Source organism: Mesoplodon mirus (genome assembly GCF_964341445.2).
Source record: "Mesoplodon mirus genome assembly, chromosome: 14".
In the NCBI taxonomy this organism is placed as follows: Eukaryota; Metazoa; Chordata; class Mammalia; order Artiodactyla; family Ziphiidae; genus Mesoplodon; species Mesoplodon mirus.
This window is the reverse complement of record NC_138990.1, coordinates 27,411,280-27,429,258: the sequence shown is the minus strand read 5'-3', so window position 1 is coordinate 27,429,258 and position 17,979 is coordinate 27,411,280.

Below are 17,979 nucleotides of genomic sequence, written 5' to 3'. Positions count from 1 at the left end.
GGGATGAGGGTGCCTCTTACTTCTCTGCATCAGAAGCCAGGGAAGGGGGACGAAATGTTTGCTGTGGACAAGATATCAGACTTGTGAAAAACCTTTTTACACCATGCAAACCTTACAAACCCCACGAGGAGTTGTCTCCTTGCCTCAGGTCCCCTGAGGATGCTGAGACAGAGACACAAAGTGGAAGAGCCCATGCAGCTCACACAGGCAGAAGGCAGCTGAGCTGGACTGAGTCTAAGCCTTTAGGTTCCTGACTGGCTTTTCCAGCATGGATGATTGAAAGCTGCACACAGCTTCAATGGAGCAGTGTACTTTTTCCAGTGCTTCAATTCCAAAAGATAATTTACCAAAGGAAGTGAGGTAACGATCAGTGAGAGTCTCTCTACTCATTGCTTTCAAAAGAGAATGTTCAACTCACTGGATTTTATTGTGATACTACACAGTGTGCAGTGCAGTAGTTCTCAAACTTTATCGTACATAAAATTCACTGGGGAAAGTTGAGAAACACCCAATATACCATACAGAAGGTTCTCTTGGATATAGACCTTAAGGGTCCATCTTAACATGCCCCCTGAATGCTTCTGCAGCAGCTCTTCTACAGATCACACTTCAGGGACTTCCCTGATGGCACAGTGGTTAAGAATCCACCTGCCAATGCAGGGGACACAGGTTCGAGCCCTGGTCCGGGAAGATCTCACATGCCACGGAGTAGCTAAGCCCGTGCGCCACAACTACTGAGCCTGTACTCTAGAGCTCACGAGCCACAACTACTGAGCCCGTGTGCCACAACTACTGAAGCCCGTGTGCCTAGAGACTGTGCTCTGCAACAAGAGAAACCACAGCAATGAGAAGGCCTCACACCACAACGAAGAGTAGCCCCCGCTCGCCACAACTAGAGAAAGTCCACGTGCAGCAACGAAGACACAACCCAGCCAAAAATAAATAAATAAACAAACAAATAAATAAATACGCAAAACAGATCACACTTCAGAAACACTGTTTTTGGTGATGACCTGGAAGCAACATCAATTATGAGACCCTTTGGTGTCCATGTAATGCAACTGGTCAAAACAAGTTTTGGCATGTATAACTGGCAGGAAGAATGCCAAAATAAATACCAGATTTCATGTACAAGCCTGTCAAAGTGGCTGTTTTACTAGTTACATGCAGGAAAGGGAAGACCAAGGGCATTTCTGCAGGGTGTGCTGAAAAATAGTATCTCAATTAAATATTATATTTAAATGTTATCAAGTGTTTAAATGCCTTACAACTTTTGCAGGACAAACATGACATTTGCAGAAAAGGAGACAAGAGAAGTCAGGTCACTGAGCTTCTCATCTATGTGTCAGGAATTGAGCCCAAAGCTGTGGACATCATATCCTAAATTCAGTGCTGTAATCACCACTCCTCTCCCAGGTGGACATCTTGGGGAATCACAGTACTTTGGGAAAAGAAAGAACTTTGAAACCAGAACATGTTAGATTTCAATCAGGCTTTACCACTTCTTAACTGGCCAGTTTTGACCAAGGTAAAAATCTCCCTTGGGCACCTTTCCTCAGCAGTAAATTTGGGTTTGAGTCACTTATTCAACAAATATTTACTGAGCTTCTACAATTGAGAACAAAATCAGTTAAGTCTCCTCTTTCACAGACTGTACCTTCTGTACAAATGTGTTTTGAATATTAAAAATTAAATCCTTGAAATAACAGGGATTAGTGAGCAACAAATATGCATTCTGTCACCTACACTCAGTTGTGAAGCAGGAGAAGGTTGTTGGTTGATATGAATAAGCAATATTTTTTCTAGTAAGATACTTCGGAAAAAGAACTTTGCAACCTGTTTCTTTCCACATTTTAGGAAATGAAAAAATGTCTTGTAATGCTACACATAACAGGAAGGGTAACAAAATCAAAACAAAACCAGAACAAGAATCTTTAAAACCATTAGCTCATGTGACAACAAGTCTCTCATTAGTGGCTGTAGCTCCCATTAATTGCTGCTCTTTAGATATTTCAGGTAACTCAGCAGACAAAAGTGATACTTTGGGAGTCCTTCCTTTTATGATGAAATAGGCAAAGAAGCATCATTTTTTTTTTCACTTGTCTCAACATTATAGTTAATGATAACATGTATTTGTTACTGGGTGGAAAAATGATTCTGTCATGAGACCCTCCTTGTACCATTATTAAAGAGCTTAAGATCTTTAATATAAAAAGATATTCTGGGCAGTGGCTCATACTGGGGGAGATGTTCAAACACAGAAAAAAAAGCACTAGGAAAATCAACATTTTTCACTGCATCAGTGGCATATTTATATTCCAGAAGATTAAAAGTTGCAGTCTCCACAGCAGTCTTTTTTCTACCTTGAAAGCTACAACATAAAAGTAACAGTAGCTCAAAAGAAAGTATCAAAATATATCTCCCTTAACCTGCTGGCATCATGCTTGCCCTTGGTGTGGGATTATGGGCAGCCTATAAGCAGGTGCAGCCATTCAGCTGGCAAATGTCTTCAATGGAACAGAAAAGAGAGACCAGGAATAAAACCCAGCATACAAGGTCAACTAATATTGCCAAGAACACTCAATAGGGAAAGGATAGTCTCTTCAACAAACGATGTTAGAAAAATTGGATAACCATATGCAGAAAATGAAATTGGACCCCTATCTTACATCACGCACAAAAATTAACTCACAATGGATTAATGACTAAAACATAAAACCTGACACCATAAAATTCCTAGGAGAAAACACAGGGAAGAAGCTCCTTGATGCTGGTCTCAGCAATGATTTTGTTGGATATGGCATCAAAAGCACAAGCGAAAAAACAAGTGGGGCTACCTCAAAGCTGGCAATGGTCTTAACCAACCCCTAGGCTCTGACGCTTTAAGGAAAAGTATCTTGTCACCAAAAGAAAAAGTACTCTGAATGCTATGTTTCCCTGAACTGGGGACTTTATTCAGAACAAAAATATTTAAGATCTGACTTAGAGAAAAACACAGAATTCCTTTCATTTCTAAGCCACCCAGTGGTAAGGTGGAACTAACTCATACCAGCTCATGAGAGCCAATTTTTGTTCTGTTTCTAAGATTTCTGTAAATCAGTTGCTAAACACAGTAATTATTAAAAATTATTTGCATGTTTTATATCTGCAGGGTAGAAATACTACATGACACTCTCCTAATGCACATCTCTTCCCAAGACCTCATTTAGTGATTTTGTGTTGGTAGCTTCAAACTGGCTATGATTAGAGTATTTACACTGTGGAAATTAATGACATACAAATGAAAGCATTTTCTTTCTGAAGAGTGGGTAGTTAAGACTTTCCCAGCACAATTCCAATGCCATCACATCAGTTAAAATACTGTCACCTCCAAATGATCTATGCTCATGGAGAAGAAATCGGTTCTGAATATTTTAAAAGGACAGTACTCGAAACTATTTTGATTTGCTTTGGGAAGGAGGTAAAGAATCCAAGATGCTCTCTGTCTCTCTGTCTCATACAGGCACATGCATAGAACACAAACACAAGTGTTTTATGATTTTTTAACCTCCTTACTTTGAATCTCCTCAGGGTTGCCATTCCCTCTTTCCTCTTAGTAAATTCCTATTTATTATTTAAGACCTAGCTCATCTGTTACTTTCCTGTGAAAACATTGTCCATATCCCGGGCATCCCCTGAAAGTTCATATTTTGTGCTACTTTCTCAATGACTCCTAGGCTGACCACTGTTTAAAACTGCAACCGGACACCATCACTCATGCTTGGCATACTCTCTCTCTGTTACTCTGCTTTGTCACATAAGCACATAAAAATGTATTAATTTTTTTTATCATGTCTCTTTTGAATTCCATGAGGGCCAGGAGTTCTGTCTGATTTGCTTATATATTTCATGCACCTTAAATAGTCCCTAGCATGCAGTAGGCACTCAACAAACAGTTGACAAATGAGTGAATTACATTTGCAAGTGGCAGTGAGAAGCTGGGATCCAAAATGAGATAAATTATTTACCAGCTCTGTAGCCTGGGCAAGTTACTCAGGTTCTCTGGGCCTTATCTCAGGGTCATTATGAGAATCAACCCATGTGGTAGGATAAATAACCTGAACACAATGACCAGCACCCTGTACTGACCCCAAAAATGTCCATATCATTTCCTCTCAATGAGTCTTTCCTGCCTCGCAGATGCCATGCTCCTGGAAGCCCCCCGTGCAGTGTCAACCCTGTGACTGTCTATGTGTCACAGTACTGAGCCGCCTCATCCTCCACTAGTCCTACCCATCAGACAAGAGTCGTATCTGGCCACCCTGGGGAGGGACCAGGACTGGATTGCCTAGACAATCTGCTAAGAGGATAAAGCATTTTCAGCCACTAAGAAGAAGCTCACTGCTGCAAACTCTGATTTGGCCCATTACTGTCGTCCCTGCCAATCATATGGAAAAGCACTCACATTGTGATTAACCTTGAGGTTTCAGTTATGAATGAACGAACAAAATGCCTGACGACCTGTTCTAGATTATTAAACATGAAACATAAAATATCCAAAAAAAGTATTAAATTATTCAATGCCAGCATTTGGAAGTTCAAGGGTTTGAAATCTTTTCTCATCCTGGATCGTGCAGTCAGGCAAGACACGTGACATCCTGAGCCAGCATGTCAGAGGTGAGGTACGCGGAAGGCAGATTACGATGAGCCTGGGATGCTACTCTGAGTAGATACAGTAAAACAGAGGTTTTGTCAATGATTCATTTCAACCTAAAGATAAAATTCGCTTGAAGTGCCCCTGTGGAGTTTTGACTTTCTGCTCATATTTATTCAAGACAAAAGGAAAGGTCTTTAAAGGCATGTCATTATGCTCTGTTTTATCTAATAACCATGGTATTTCATTCACCTAATAAGTAGTGGCATTTCTCCAGGCATAGTAAGAATGATACGATATTTCATATAATGTACAAACTACATTATGAAGCTTGAAAATAAATTCCTTGGAAATACCCTTCTTATAAGGTGGAAAGATTGGGGAAGAATAGTTTAAAGATAGTTTGGAACTTTTTTTGTTTGTGATCTGTGTAGGAAGTTTAAGGGTAAAAATATTTCTATAATATTCAGGAATTCAGAAATCTCTGGAAATGATCTGTGATGCATGATCAAACTCTTATATAAGCCACAGATAATATGGGGTGTTTGAAGTTCCCACCTTCTCCTTGTATTCCAAAAGGTCTCTTCTGTGCCCAAAGCAAGATACAGAGCAGTTTGATTCCATTTTTCCTTAATTCTCATTGTAGGGTATGCATTTGAAACACTGGAAGATGCATGTGAAAATTTTCCCATCGGCTTTGCCTGCTCGAGTGTGACAGTAATAGCTGTTGGGGCCAAGATAATAACACAGCATCCAAGGCTTACAATAACAAGAATGTTACCCAAGAGCCTGACCACACATGTGGGCCTTACCTGCATGTAGGGACGGAGGGAGAAAGAAGGGCACTGATATTTAATGAGTGACCGTCACGTGACAAGTACCTTCATATGCATCTCAGTGGGTCCTCCCAACATCACAAGAGGGTCAATATTATCATCTTTACTTCTATCACACAAAGTCTTGAAAATACTCTAAATTCATTGTCTGTTTTTCAGAGGAAAAAAATAATGGGATTAATCCTCTGGCCAACCTCTGTAGGAAAACCCACAAGTAAGGTGAGTTCCCACATCCTGATATTCTCAGGCATTTGAGCAGCACAGTAGCAATAATAATACCTAAAATATAGGGTTATTGTGAAACTCAGAGTTTTTGCGTACATGTTAATGAACATTACACTCTACAAATAGCAGCTGTGGTACTAGTAGTCGTAGTACCGACTCTAGTTACTAATGCCACTAGTATTGTTATCATTAGGACATGTTATTCGCCACCTACATTATAAGTTACTAGAAAAGGGAGGCAATTGTTTATACGATATTTAAGACCTGGTAGGCACTTAAATATTTGTGGAAAAATAGATTGGATTTTTAAAATTGTGCCTCATCTTCTTCCTCATTTTTTCGTTTCTACTTTCTCTGATTTGAGAAAAAGAAATTATCTTTTAATTAAACATGATCTTTAAAAGGATCCAAGGAAGTCCTGCATCATTTTTTTCCTGCTTTTTAACATCTCAGTCAATTGCATAGAGGATGACTGAATCTCTCTCTTTATTCACAAATTGGAAACTCAGTATTTAAGGACATTCACCCATTATATATATTTGATGAATTAGTATGTTTCAATGAAAGATGCATGTATAATAAATATACAGATGGATAAATTGTTATGTGAATAGAGTACCTAACAATGCATTTCAGTATTGCTTCTAATCTGCGCTTTTTCAAGTAGAATTCTGCAAACCTGATGTGTTAGATTTTAGTAATCAATTTGTGATAAGAAGCTTGGAGGAGGGAGGACCTTCAAGATGGTGGAGGACTAAGACGTGGAGATCACCTCATCCCCACAAATGAATCAAAAATACATCTACATGTGGAACAACTCCTACAGAACACCTACTGAATGCTGGCAGAAGACCTCAGACCTCCCAAAAGGCAAGAAATTCCCAAAAGGCAAGGAACTCCCCACATACCTGAGTAGGGCAGAAGAGAAAAGGAAAAACAGAGACAAAATAATAGGGACAGGACCTGCCCCTATGGGAGGGAGCTGTGAAGGAGGAAAAGTTTCCACACACTAGAAGCCCCTTCACTGACAGAGACCGGGGGGTGGTTGAAGGTGAATCTTCGGAGCCACAGAGGAGAGCATAGCAACAGGGGTGCCGAGGGAAAAGCGGAGAGATTCCCGCACAGAGGATCTGTGCCGACCAACACTCACCAGCCCTAGAGGCTTGTCTGATCACCCGCCGGGGCGGGCGGGGGCTGGGAGCTGAGGCCCGAGCTTCGGAGGTCAGATCCCAGGGAGAGGACTGGGGTTGGCTGTGCGAACACAGCCTGAAGGGGGCTAGTGCGCCACGGCTAGCCGGGAGGGAGGCCGGGAAAAAGTCTGGAACTGCCCAAGATGCAAGAGACCATTGTTTTGAGGTGTGTGAGAAGAGGGGATTCAGAACACCGTCTATACGAGCTCCAGAGATGGGGGCATGTGGCTTACACGGGCTTGGTGCTCTGGCCGGTTGTCAGGACTGAGCCTCTGAGGTGAGAGAGCCGAGTTCAGGACATTGCTCCACCAGAGACCTCCGGGCCCCTCATAATATCAATCAGCGAGAGCTCTCCCAGAGATCTCCATCTCAATAAAGATGCTAAAAAGAATATTGGAAGAATATCCATATATGATAGAACAAAGATTTTAAAAAAAAATTGGGAAATTAAAGTAGCAGAAATTTATTCTAATATTTTCTTATTCTAGTACATGGAGTATATATAGGGCAAACATTTTCTGAGTGTTGAGATGCCTACAGATATTTTTCAATTCCTTCCTTATATAGTGGAAAAATAGAGAAAAAAATAGATCACAGAAGTTTAACATTTCTTTACTAAGAACCGATTGATGGATATAAATGTATGATAAGAAATCCATTAGCTCCTTGCTGAGGGAGAAAAGCTGACTGGAATGTTGTTAGGCCACAAATAATATGGTTTAGATATAAAAAATTCATCAACAAAAAGACATATATGAAAACAAGGTTGTGGATACATTTAAATCGAGAGTAGAGTAGCCTATCTGATGTTATGTATATATGTTATTTCTTTTAGCTTGCTTGTGGTGATTTTTCTTTAACTTTTGATTTTCTAATAATTTTAGACTTGCATAAAAGTTACAAAAATAGCAAAGGGAATTCCCATAACCTTCCCCCAGCTTCCCCCAGCACTAGCATCATATATGACTATACTATAATGATAAAGAAATAAACATTGATACAATACTATCAACCAAACTACAAACTTTATCCAAATGTTCATCCTATCACACTAACATCTTCTGTCTGGTCCAGAATCAAATTCGGAATCCCACCTTGCATTTAATTATCATGTATCCTTCGTGTCCCTCATCTAGGATGGATCCTCCATCTGTCTTTGTCTTTTAAGACCAGGACTCTTTTAAAGAGTATTGGCTAGTTGTTTTGGAAATGTCCCTTGATTTGGGTTTGTCTGACGTTTTCTCATGGGTAAATTGAGACTATGCATCTGTGGCAAAGAAATCACATAGTTGATATGGAGTCCTTCTCAGTGTATTATATCAGGAGGTACATGATAATAATATGTGTTATGGCTTGTGATGTGAATTTTGATCAATTAATTAAAGTGGTGTCTGCCAGGTATTTCCACTGCAAAATTATTATTTTTCACTCTGCAATTAGTAAGTACCTTGTGGGGAGCTACTTCAAGTCTATACAATATCTGTTTCTTGTCATACTTTGGCCTACTCATTTCAGAATCTGTTGATAATTCTTGATTGAATTATTAGTGCTATGGTGTTTGTAAAATAGGGATTTTCTCTTTTTATTATTCTTGCTATACTTATTAATTGAATTCAACTCTAAGGAAGAGCTGCCGTTTCTCCTACATTTATTTATACAATTATTATTCACATCAGTATGAATTCATGGATGTTTATCTCATTTTCTGGGTTATGAACTAAACTATTTTATGGCTTATCTCACACCTGCCCATATGGAACTCCTTCGAGTTGGATCCTGTGACCTTTCAACATGACCCCATCACTTTTTTTTAACATTTTCTTACTTTCTGACATCATGATATATTGTTTTATCTATTCCCCAAACCTGGAATCAGCCATCTCTTCAAGGACCCCTGACTCTTTGTATTGGAACCCAAGATATGGTTGCTAAATGTGGTCATTGCTTCTGGAGTGTCATTGATTCTAGACCCTCATAGTGGACAAAACTAGGAAATATGTGTACGTGCATTCACACTTGTAGATAAATAAAGAGATAGAGAGATAAATGACAGATAAATTACATAGGTAAAGATAGATCAGATAGATGATAGATAGATGTTTTATGATATTAATGGATTTCTTAATATTAAAACAACCTTCTTATATTCTTATAATAAATCTGACTTGGCCATGGTGTATTATTTTCTTTATGTGTTATTGGTTTCTGTTTGTTATACTTTTTTAGTATTATTGCATTAGTTTTTATGAGATGATCTGTAACTTATTTTCTTAATTGTATTTATTTATTGGTTTATTTTTACTGTCTCTACTAGGTTGATTTTTTTTTCCTTGATAATTTGAGCCAGGAATTTACTTCATTTATTTTAGTGCTTTCCATTTTATTGATTAAAAAAAAATCTCAAGAGTTGTTCCTGATATGATACAAATTAGAGTAAATTGAAAGTATCATTTAGGTAGATCTTATGGATATATATCAAAGATAATAGAGGATGCAACTATTCAAGCATCTATGAAATAAGGTGAACAGACAGCAGAACACAGAGATCACATTAGTAAGTTCAATTTTCACTCTGAATTAGAGTCACAAAACTTCACTAACAAGTCAAAATTCTAGTCTATGCTCTATGGGAAAATATATTTGATTTTCAAAAAAGAAAAAAAATTAATACTTATCCCCTATTTCTGCTGAACATACAATATACTCCTTCCCATTCTTTCTGGTAACTAGTAATAGCTTCTTACTACCCACTTTTCAGGAAGGTGGAAAATTTTTTGGCCAGTTGAAACAATTGGTAACTGAAGGTCCATATCATCATTTAAAAATTTTTTTAAGTATTTACCAAAACCACCCTACCCATCTAATTTTGTATTATATTTTTTTACAAATAAAATAAAATCTCATATTTATGGGCACTAACTCTGAAATACTGTAGGAGATAAAATAAAGCTGCTCTCAAAGAATTATCTTAATTGGGGATATAGAGCTTAGGTAAAGGTCAATAGATAAGTAATTAATTTAAAAATGTTTTAAGAGATCATCGAAGCAATTTGTAGAGAAATGCATCTTTAATTGCAAATAAAATACCCAGACACAGGCAAACATTTGGCAATTTAGTAAAAGCACTCTCTCTCCTCCTGCCGATGTTAACCAGTCCTCACTAGACTACTATTCATATTAAAGGCTACCAGTTTTTATTCAATCAAGTATTCTCTTATGTCACCTGATGAGCCTGTTTAGAATATCAGAATCTTTCTCAGCTCAGCACTCCTGTCTACCATTACCAGTTTATATAGGTTGGCATATGGGTTAAAACCTATTAGTTAACCCAATTAAGTCACTAGTTGCTATAAATATCATTTCAAGTTTGCATTTTAAGAAAAGGATTTAAATATCCTATACAATGAACGGTTTCTTAAAGGGTAACTTCTATTGGTTAGATTAAGAGGAACAGAGAGAACATTTTAGGATTCCAAGAAGAAATCTGAAAGGTAAGAAAGAGCAAAGTCAGCTGTGTTCAAAGATAAACTCACTTCGCTAGAAAAGTATGCTCTTGTCAACAGAAGTATCTCATACTTGACTGTGGAGGGCTTTGGGGAGTAAGCTGAGGATTTTGGCCATTTTCAGGTAGTGAAGGAAAAACTCCATTTCATTTTAGTAAAAGTGTATTTTAGGTAGTTTTGACTGACAAGACTGAATTGTATGGAGGGAGGCAGTACTTAGAAAGACTATTTGGTAAGACCTGAGTGAAGAGGAGTTTTAAAACTGAATAATATGTAGTAGATAGTCAAGACCTTAACTTGGATACTTACAGGGAAAAAAATGGAGATGTGAGAGGGGCACTCTGAAGGCTAAAGCAGTAATGAGATGTGGCTGGGTAAGAGGAAAGATGTATGAGATCAGCTTTAACTACTAACTATTTACACCATGGACTCATCTCCCCAGACCCCACTTCTGCCACCAAGCCTTCTGCATAGGGGACCCTCTGCTTCTATGCTGTTACAAATGAGTGTTTTAGCAAAGAAGGACTTTCCAAATTAACACAGGAATATGCTTCTATGAAGCCTGTAGAAATAAATGATCACCCAAGTGAGAACAAGAAGAGGCTGTTTATTCAGAGCTTGCTATAACCAGGAAGGCAGCCACCATCACTTGCGTTTAGCAGAGAGTGGGCAGGTGGGGAGTGGTAAAGAGCCGAGTGGGGTGGAAGTCTCCAGGTGACCTTCGAGGGGAGGTTTGGGGTATGAGGAGGCCAATGAGAAGTCAGGCATCTTATGTGATTGGTTTGGGGAACACTTTTGACTTTCTCTAGTTGGTGCTGAGTTAGAAGGAGAGCCAACGAGTAGAGAGTTGGCAGTCATTGACCAAGTCCAGACCTCTGGGCTGATGGCTGCAAAGCTGTGATTTGGCTTCCTGAATTAATTGCTGCAGAGGTCAGGGGTCTGAGTTCTATTGTCAAATATGTCCTGGCCATTGTCCATGTGTATATTCATCTCTCAAGCCATGCATGCAACGTTCAGGTGAGATGTTCAATTAAAGGTTAGGAACTTTCAGAAACAGCTTTAATTAATTAGTTTCTTGTCAAGAATGTCTACTTTTTCTTGTTTAAATTGGCATGAGAAATTACTGATTATTCAAATGCAAATGTTTTAAAATAAGAAATGTGAAGAACATGATGAAACTACCTCTCTAACGTTTATGCTTAATACTCTTAAGAAGGGTAGTTCCTCTGAATTTGGTTAATCCAGTTAACCAAATCCAGTTAACCAAACTTTTTAAAAATACTCTTACCAATACTGTTGCTTTGTTGGCAGTAAAAGAGACACAATTGATATGAAGATAAAATAAAACAGATGTTCTGGCTAAATAATAAAGGATATTTGTCTGCAAATGTGTGTCTGTCATAGCCTGAGAGATATGAGTTCATTGTTTTCCCCATGACTTAACGAAAATTGAAATTATCTACCAAACCCATTAGGATTAATTTAATAACAAGAAGTTAACTAATTGACACAAATAGCCATTTAGGTAACGGGATCAGCTAACCCAATCTTTTTTTCTTAATAAATTTATTTATTTTATTTATTTATTTTTGGCTGTGTTGGGTCTTCATTGCTGCGCTCAGGCTTTCTCTAGTTGTGGCGAGCAGGGGCTACTCTTCGTTGCAGTGCACAGGCTTCTCATTGCGGTGGCTTCTCTTGCTGAGGGACACAGGCTTCTAGGCACATGGGCTCAGTAGTTGTGGCGCACGGGCTTAGTTGCTGCACAACATGTGGGATCTTCCCGGACCAGGGATTGAGCCCATGTCCCCTCCATTGGCAGGCAGATTCTTAACCACTGCGTCACCAGGGAAGTCCTAACCTAATCTTGAACATTGCATGTGACACTTTTCAAAGCCATTTTAAGCATTCATAGTTTACCAGGAATTTTCCCATTCTAGAGAACAAATTGTTTTGAAATTGCAGCACTTTTTTTTAATTTTTAGGGGACTTCATAATAAAAGTGTGATTATGTTCAATTATATTATTGTTCAACCAATTCATCATAATGGTCTTGATTTGCATGGCCTCTTTACTGAAAAATTGAAAAAGGAAAATAAATAATTTAAAATATTTTCAGTTTCTGGGGATTAATATCATAGCACAAAAAATAACTTTATAAATATTTGACTTTAAGAAAATCTAATGTAACACTCTCTATGTCAACATTTTATAAAATCAAAGAGCATGTTTTTCCCAAAGCACACTTATAATAGTCTTCTAAGCATGTCTAAAACATTTCTTAACAAAATCTGGTATTGCACAGAAACAAATTGTATGCCTTAGATTTAAAGGTTGTTAAAGCATTTTGTAGATTTATTTTATTGTTTAAGACATTCTGATAGTCTAACGTAAAACTGAACATTTAAATTTGCCATTTATTTAAAAAATCTATTGCTGGAAACAAAAGTTGTACTTTCATTGCTTCTCAGATGTTCTCAGAATTTTGAAGAAATTGGCTTTTGACTGGATTTGGAAAGATGGTCCTTAATGGGTTTTCAAAAGTGTTCATATTTCCAGGCCCCAGAATACATAAACTACCCTTTAGGATATTCTTCAAATATTGAAATATCACTTATTACTGTGGCACATTTATAAGAATAGTCTAATGGCTTCTGTGCTCACATAACCATCTCTCTATACATCACCCATTAGTAATATGACCCAAATGTCAACCATATTCATATTAATTTAATCTTCCATTTTGTTTCTCAGCTAATAATGATTTTTCAAAAATGTCCTTGCCTATCTTAAGAAATAAAGTTTCTGGTACAACCAATATTGAATTTTATCCATTGTATCTCTGGTGACGAAGTGAATATTTTTTTCATAAGTGAATCTTAATGTTTATTGAAGAAGGCAGATCAACGTTGCTCCAATTTCCAAATTGATTTCAGTGAGAAAAGCAACTAATGTATTCATCATAAAACAATCTTATCATTTATTTTTCCATTCCTACTCAGTGCACTGCCATTAATTTTTGTTCTGAAATATGAATCTCATGAAGAACGTTGGAATGAATGCATTTTATAGGCATATTGATAGAAATCTCCTATAAGGAACCAGCTGAGACTGCATCTTAGGCTTTTTCAAATCATTTTTATTCAAATTCTTCATTTGAAGCCAAATGCAATATTAATGACCTTTATCATCAATTTGCTTCCTTTTTATTATTGAAGTTAGAGGAAAGGGAAGATAAGAGAATTCTCTAAAGGAATAAAGAAAACCGACATATGTATGCCTGAAGTAAGTGGACATTTACCTGAGTCACTTGTGACAAAAGTTCAATGCTTCTCAAGGAATTGTTTATTCTGTAAACTTTATGATGAGGATATCTGGAAAGACTTTTACTCAGGATAAATAAATAATTCTCTTCATCATTTTTTTACATTCAACAATCAAAAGTTGATAACTCAGTGACTCTTCACTCTAGCTGATGACACAGATTTTCCCTAACTCTTTAATGAAATGGGACAAAATTCTCAAAATTAAAGTGCATTTAACTCAGCAAAAAGTCTATGGTACAGACTTACTTTATAGTACATGTTTATAGGACAGAATTATTAGAAAGAAAGGGGAAATCTGAAGGATTTTGAACATGTCAGTAATTAGCACTTTTTGAAAAGAGTATATGTTTCTTGTATTATAAATCAAAAAAAAATGTTATCACCAAGAATATATATCAGGCAATATATTGTTCACTGTCAGAATTAACTGTGATTTGCTCAGCCCCTGTGAGGATCCCCAGGTCAGAGGTGGAGTCTCTTTCTCCTTTGCAAGGTACTACTGTTCTGCAAAAAGCATGGGCTCTGGATCCAGAAGGGTCTGAATTTTAATAAGGGCTCTGCCCTTTAATAGCTAAAGTTTAGTTGTTTTGGTAATTTCTAAGCCTCAATTTCTTCTGGGTACAGGGAGAGTGATAACTTCTGTATTAATTTCCTGGGACTGATGTAACACAGCAGCACAAATCAGGTGGCTTAAACACCAAAAATGTATCCTTTCACATGTTTTAGAGGAAAAAAGTCCAAGAACAACTTGTAGGCAGGGCTGGTTCCTTCTGAGGCTGTGAGGGAGAATCTGTGCCACCTCTTTCTCATCTTGTGGTGTTTTGATGGTGGTCTTTGATGTTCCTTGGCTTACAGATCTCTGCCTTTGTCTTCACATGGAGTTCTTCCTGTGCGCGTGTCTGTGTCCAAGTTTCCCCTTTCATAAGGCCACCAGTCACATTGGATTCAGGTCCCCCCTACTCCAGCATGACTTCATCTTTACTAATTGCATCTGCAATCACCCTATTTCCAAATAAGGGCGCACTCTGAGGTACTGGGAGTCAGGACTTCAACATATGAATTTTGGAGAGACATAATTCAACCCATACCAACATCCATTCTGTAAGATTGCTATAGAAACTGAGTAAAGGTTTAATATCTACCTGCAAAAGAAAGAGGTGGACCCACAGCATATTGGCAAAGAGAACCCTGGAAACACAGCGCCCGGATCAGAAACTCACATCTGTCACTTATTAGCTATGTGACCTCACCAAGCCTTGACACTCTTTCTGGAGAGGTTTAATGCAATAAAATATGTAAAATATTTACCATGGTACCTAGCACACAGCAGTGCTCTATGAACACAATCCAGTTTTATTAATATATCTGCACTCATACCAATATGGTAGTATACTTTCGATTATTTTCTCCTTTCTTAATTAACTGTGCTCTCTTCTTCTACAGTTTTACTCCTAATTCCACTTCTGCTGACCAATGACTCATTCTGGCACCAATTAGGATTCTGAACCCAATTCAAGTGGAGGGAGCAGGGTTCCCACACAGCCAAGCGATTCTCAGACACCAGCTGGGTGTCCCACAATTCAACTCAATTCTGACATGATCTACAAGGAGATAATGTCAGATCCCACACGGAAGGCTCAGTCCTATAAGACTGCCCCCCAGAGTCCAATCACAAGTCCAGGTTGTCACCCGTGCTTCTGACCCACTGGCTATAGACCGGATGTTCTCACAACCCTTCTTTAGGTTCAATTAATTTGCTAGAGCAGCTTACAGAACTCAGAGAAACATTTACTTCCTAGATTACTGGTTTATTATAGAAGGATGTAACTCAGGAACAGCCAGATGGAAGATGTTGAGCAAGATCCAGGGAAAGGAGTTCCCATGTTCTATCCAGTGTGCCACTGTCCCCAGATGTCCATGTGTTTTCCAACACAGAAGCTCTCAGAACCCCATCCATTTGGGTTTTTACAGAGACTTCATTACACAGGCATGATTGATTAACTCATTGGCCATTGGTGATTGATCCAACCTCCAGCCCCTCTCCCCTCCCCGGAGGTCAGGTGGTGGGTCTGAAAGTTCCAACCCTCCAATCGCATGTTGGCTCCTCTGGCATCCAGCCTCCAATCTTAGGTGACCTATGAGTGGTCCAAAAGTCACCTCATTCACATAAAAAAGACACCTTTGCCACTCTCATCATATAGAAAATTCCAAGTGTTTGTGGAGCTCTGCACCAGGAACAAGGACAAAGATCAAATATATATATATAGTATATATATCATACATATAGATCAAGTATATATATAGATATCAAGTATATATATATTTATAATATTATAAAATATATTATATATATAAATAAATTTATAAATAAATTTATTTAATTTTTCATAATAAATTTATTTATTTAATATATAATATAAATTATTGTTTAATATATAAATATTATAATATAATAAATAATGAATTTATTTATTTAATATATTTACAAATATATATAAATAAATTTATAAATAAATTTATATATATTATATATTATAAAATATTATATATATGTGTATATATATATATGTGTATATATATATATATATATATATATATATATATATAAAGTAAGTAACAGTATCACAGTTTTCCTGGTTATATTTATAAGGGCTAGGCAGAACCTAAACATTTAAAAGTTTTGATTAGCTTGTAAACTGGTTTTGTTTGGTTGAAATTCTGTGGGTGTCAAATTACTTGTCTTGGAAATTTGAGTTATTTTAACTATCATTAAAGACATTTAGTCATTCTTTTTTATTAAAATTTTAAAACATAAGTTTCTACAAGTATGGATTTCTAAGTAAAATGAATAGGAATTTTATACTGCAATTTTAAATTTTGTTTCTAGAAAAATAATCAAAATGTTTCATAATAATCTTTTAGGAAGGTTGTTCTCTACGTCTGTGTCTCTATTTCTGCTTTGTAAATAAGATTGTTTATACCAATTTTTTCAGATTCCACATGTATGTGTTAATATATGATATTTGTTTTTCTCTTTCTGACTTACTATTCACTTTGTATGACAGTCTCTAGGTCCATCCATGTCTCTACAAATGACCCAATTTCATTCCTTTTTATGGCTGAGTAATATTCCATTGTATATATGTGCCACATCTTCTTTATCCATTCCTCTGTTGATGGACATTTAGATTGCTTCCATGACCTGGTTGTTGTAGTGCTGCAATGAACATTGGGGTTCATGTGTCTTTTTGAATTATGGTTTTCTCTGGGTATCTGCCCAGTAGTGGGATTGCCAGCTCACATGGTAGTTCTATTTCTGGTTTTTTAAGGAACCTCCATACTATTCTCCATAGTGGTTGTATCAATTTACTATTGGGAGATTGGGATTGACATATATACACTTTTGATACTATGTATAAAATAGATAACTAATGAGACCCTACTGTATAGCACAGGGAACTCTACACAATGCTCTGTAGTAACATAAATGGGAAGGAAATCCAAAAAAGAGGGGATATATGTATACCTATAGTTGATTCACTTTGCTGTACAGTAGAAGCTAACACAATATTGTAAAGCAACTATACTCCAGTAAAAAAATAAATAGAAATAATAATCTTTTATGAACGTTGTTTTAAAACTTAATGCTTCTAATATTTGAAAATATTTAAAGGACTCGTTTTGACAAAGAACTAAATAAATTTTATATAGTATTACAACAGAAAATAGGTGTTTTCATTTATTAGGTACCATATAAGTCTAAGATGTTAATTTTAGTATTTTCATGCTTACTCTCTTCTTCTAGCTTTATCAGTGGAAAGGGTAGTGCACAGACTAAAAAGAAATATGCCTTATTAAAGTAGACCTTTATAAGAGGCATTCTCTTCTGGTTGGATCACACAAACTCTTCTATCTATGTATTAGAATATATATTGGGAGTTTGGGATTGAGATGTACTCACTACTATATTTAAAACAGCTAACAAACAAGGACCTACTGTATAGCCCAGGGAACTCAGCTCAATATTCTGTAATAACCTAAATGGAAAAGGAATTTGAAAAAGAATGGATACTCATACAGGTATAACTGAATCACTTTGCTGTATACCTGTAAATAACACATCATTGCTAATCAACTATACTCCAATATAAAATAAAAATTTAAAATAATATATAGTCATACTATACATATGTATATATGTATATTATATTTAAGTATCTATATAATAATATATTGCATTTTAAAAGATGATGTGGAGACTTTCTTATA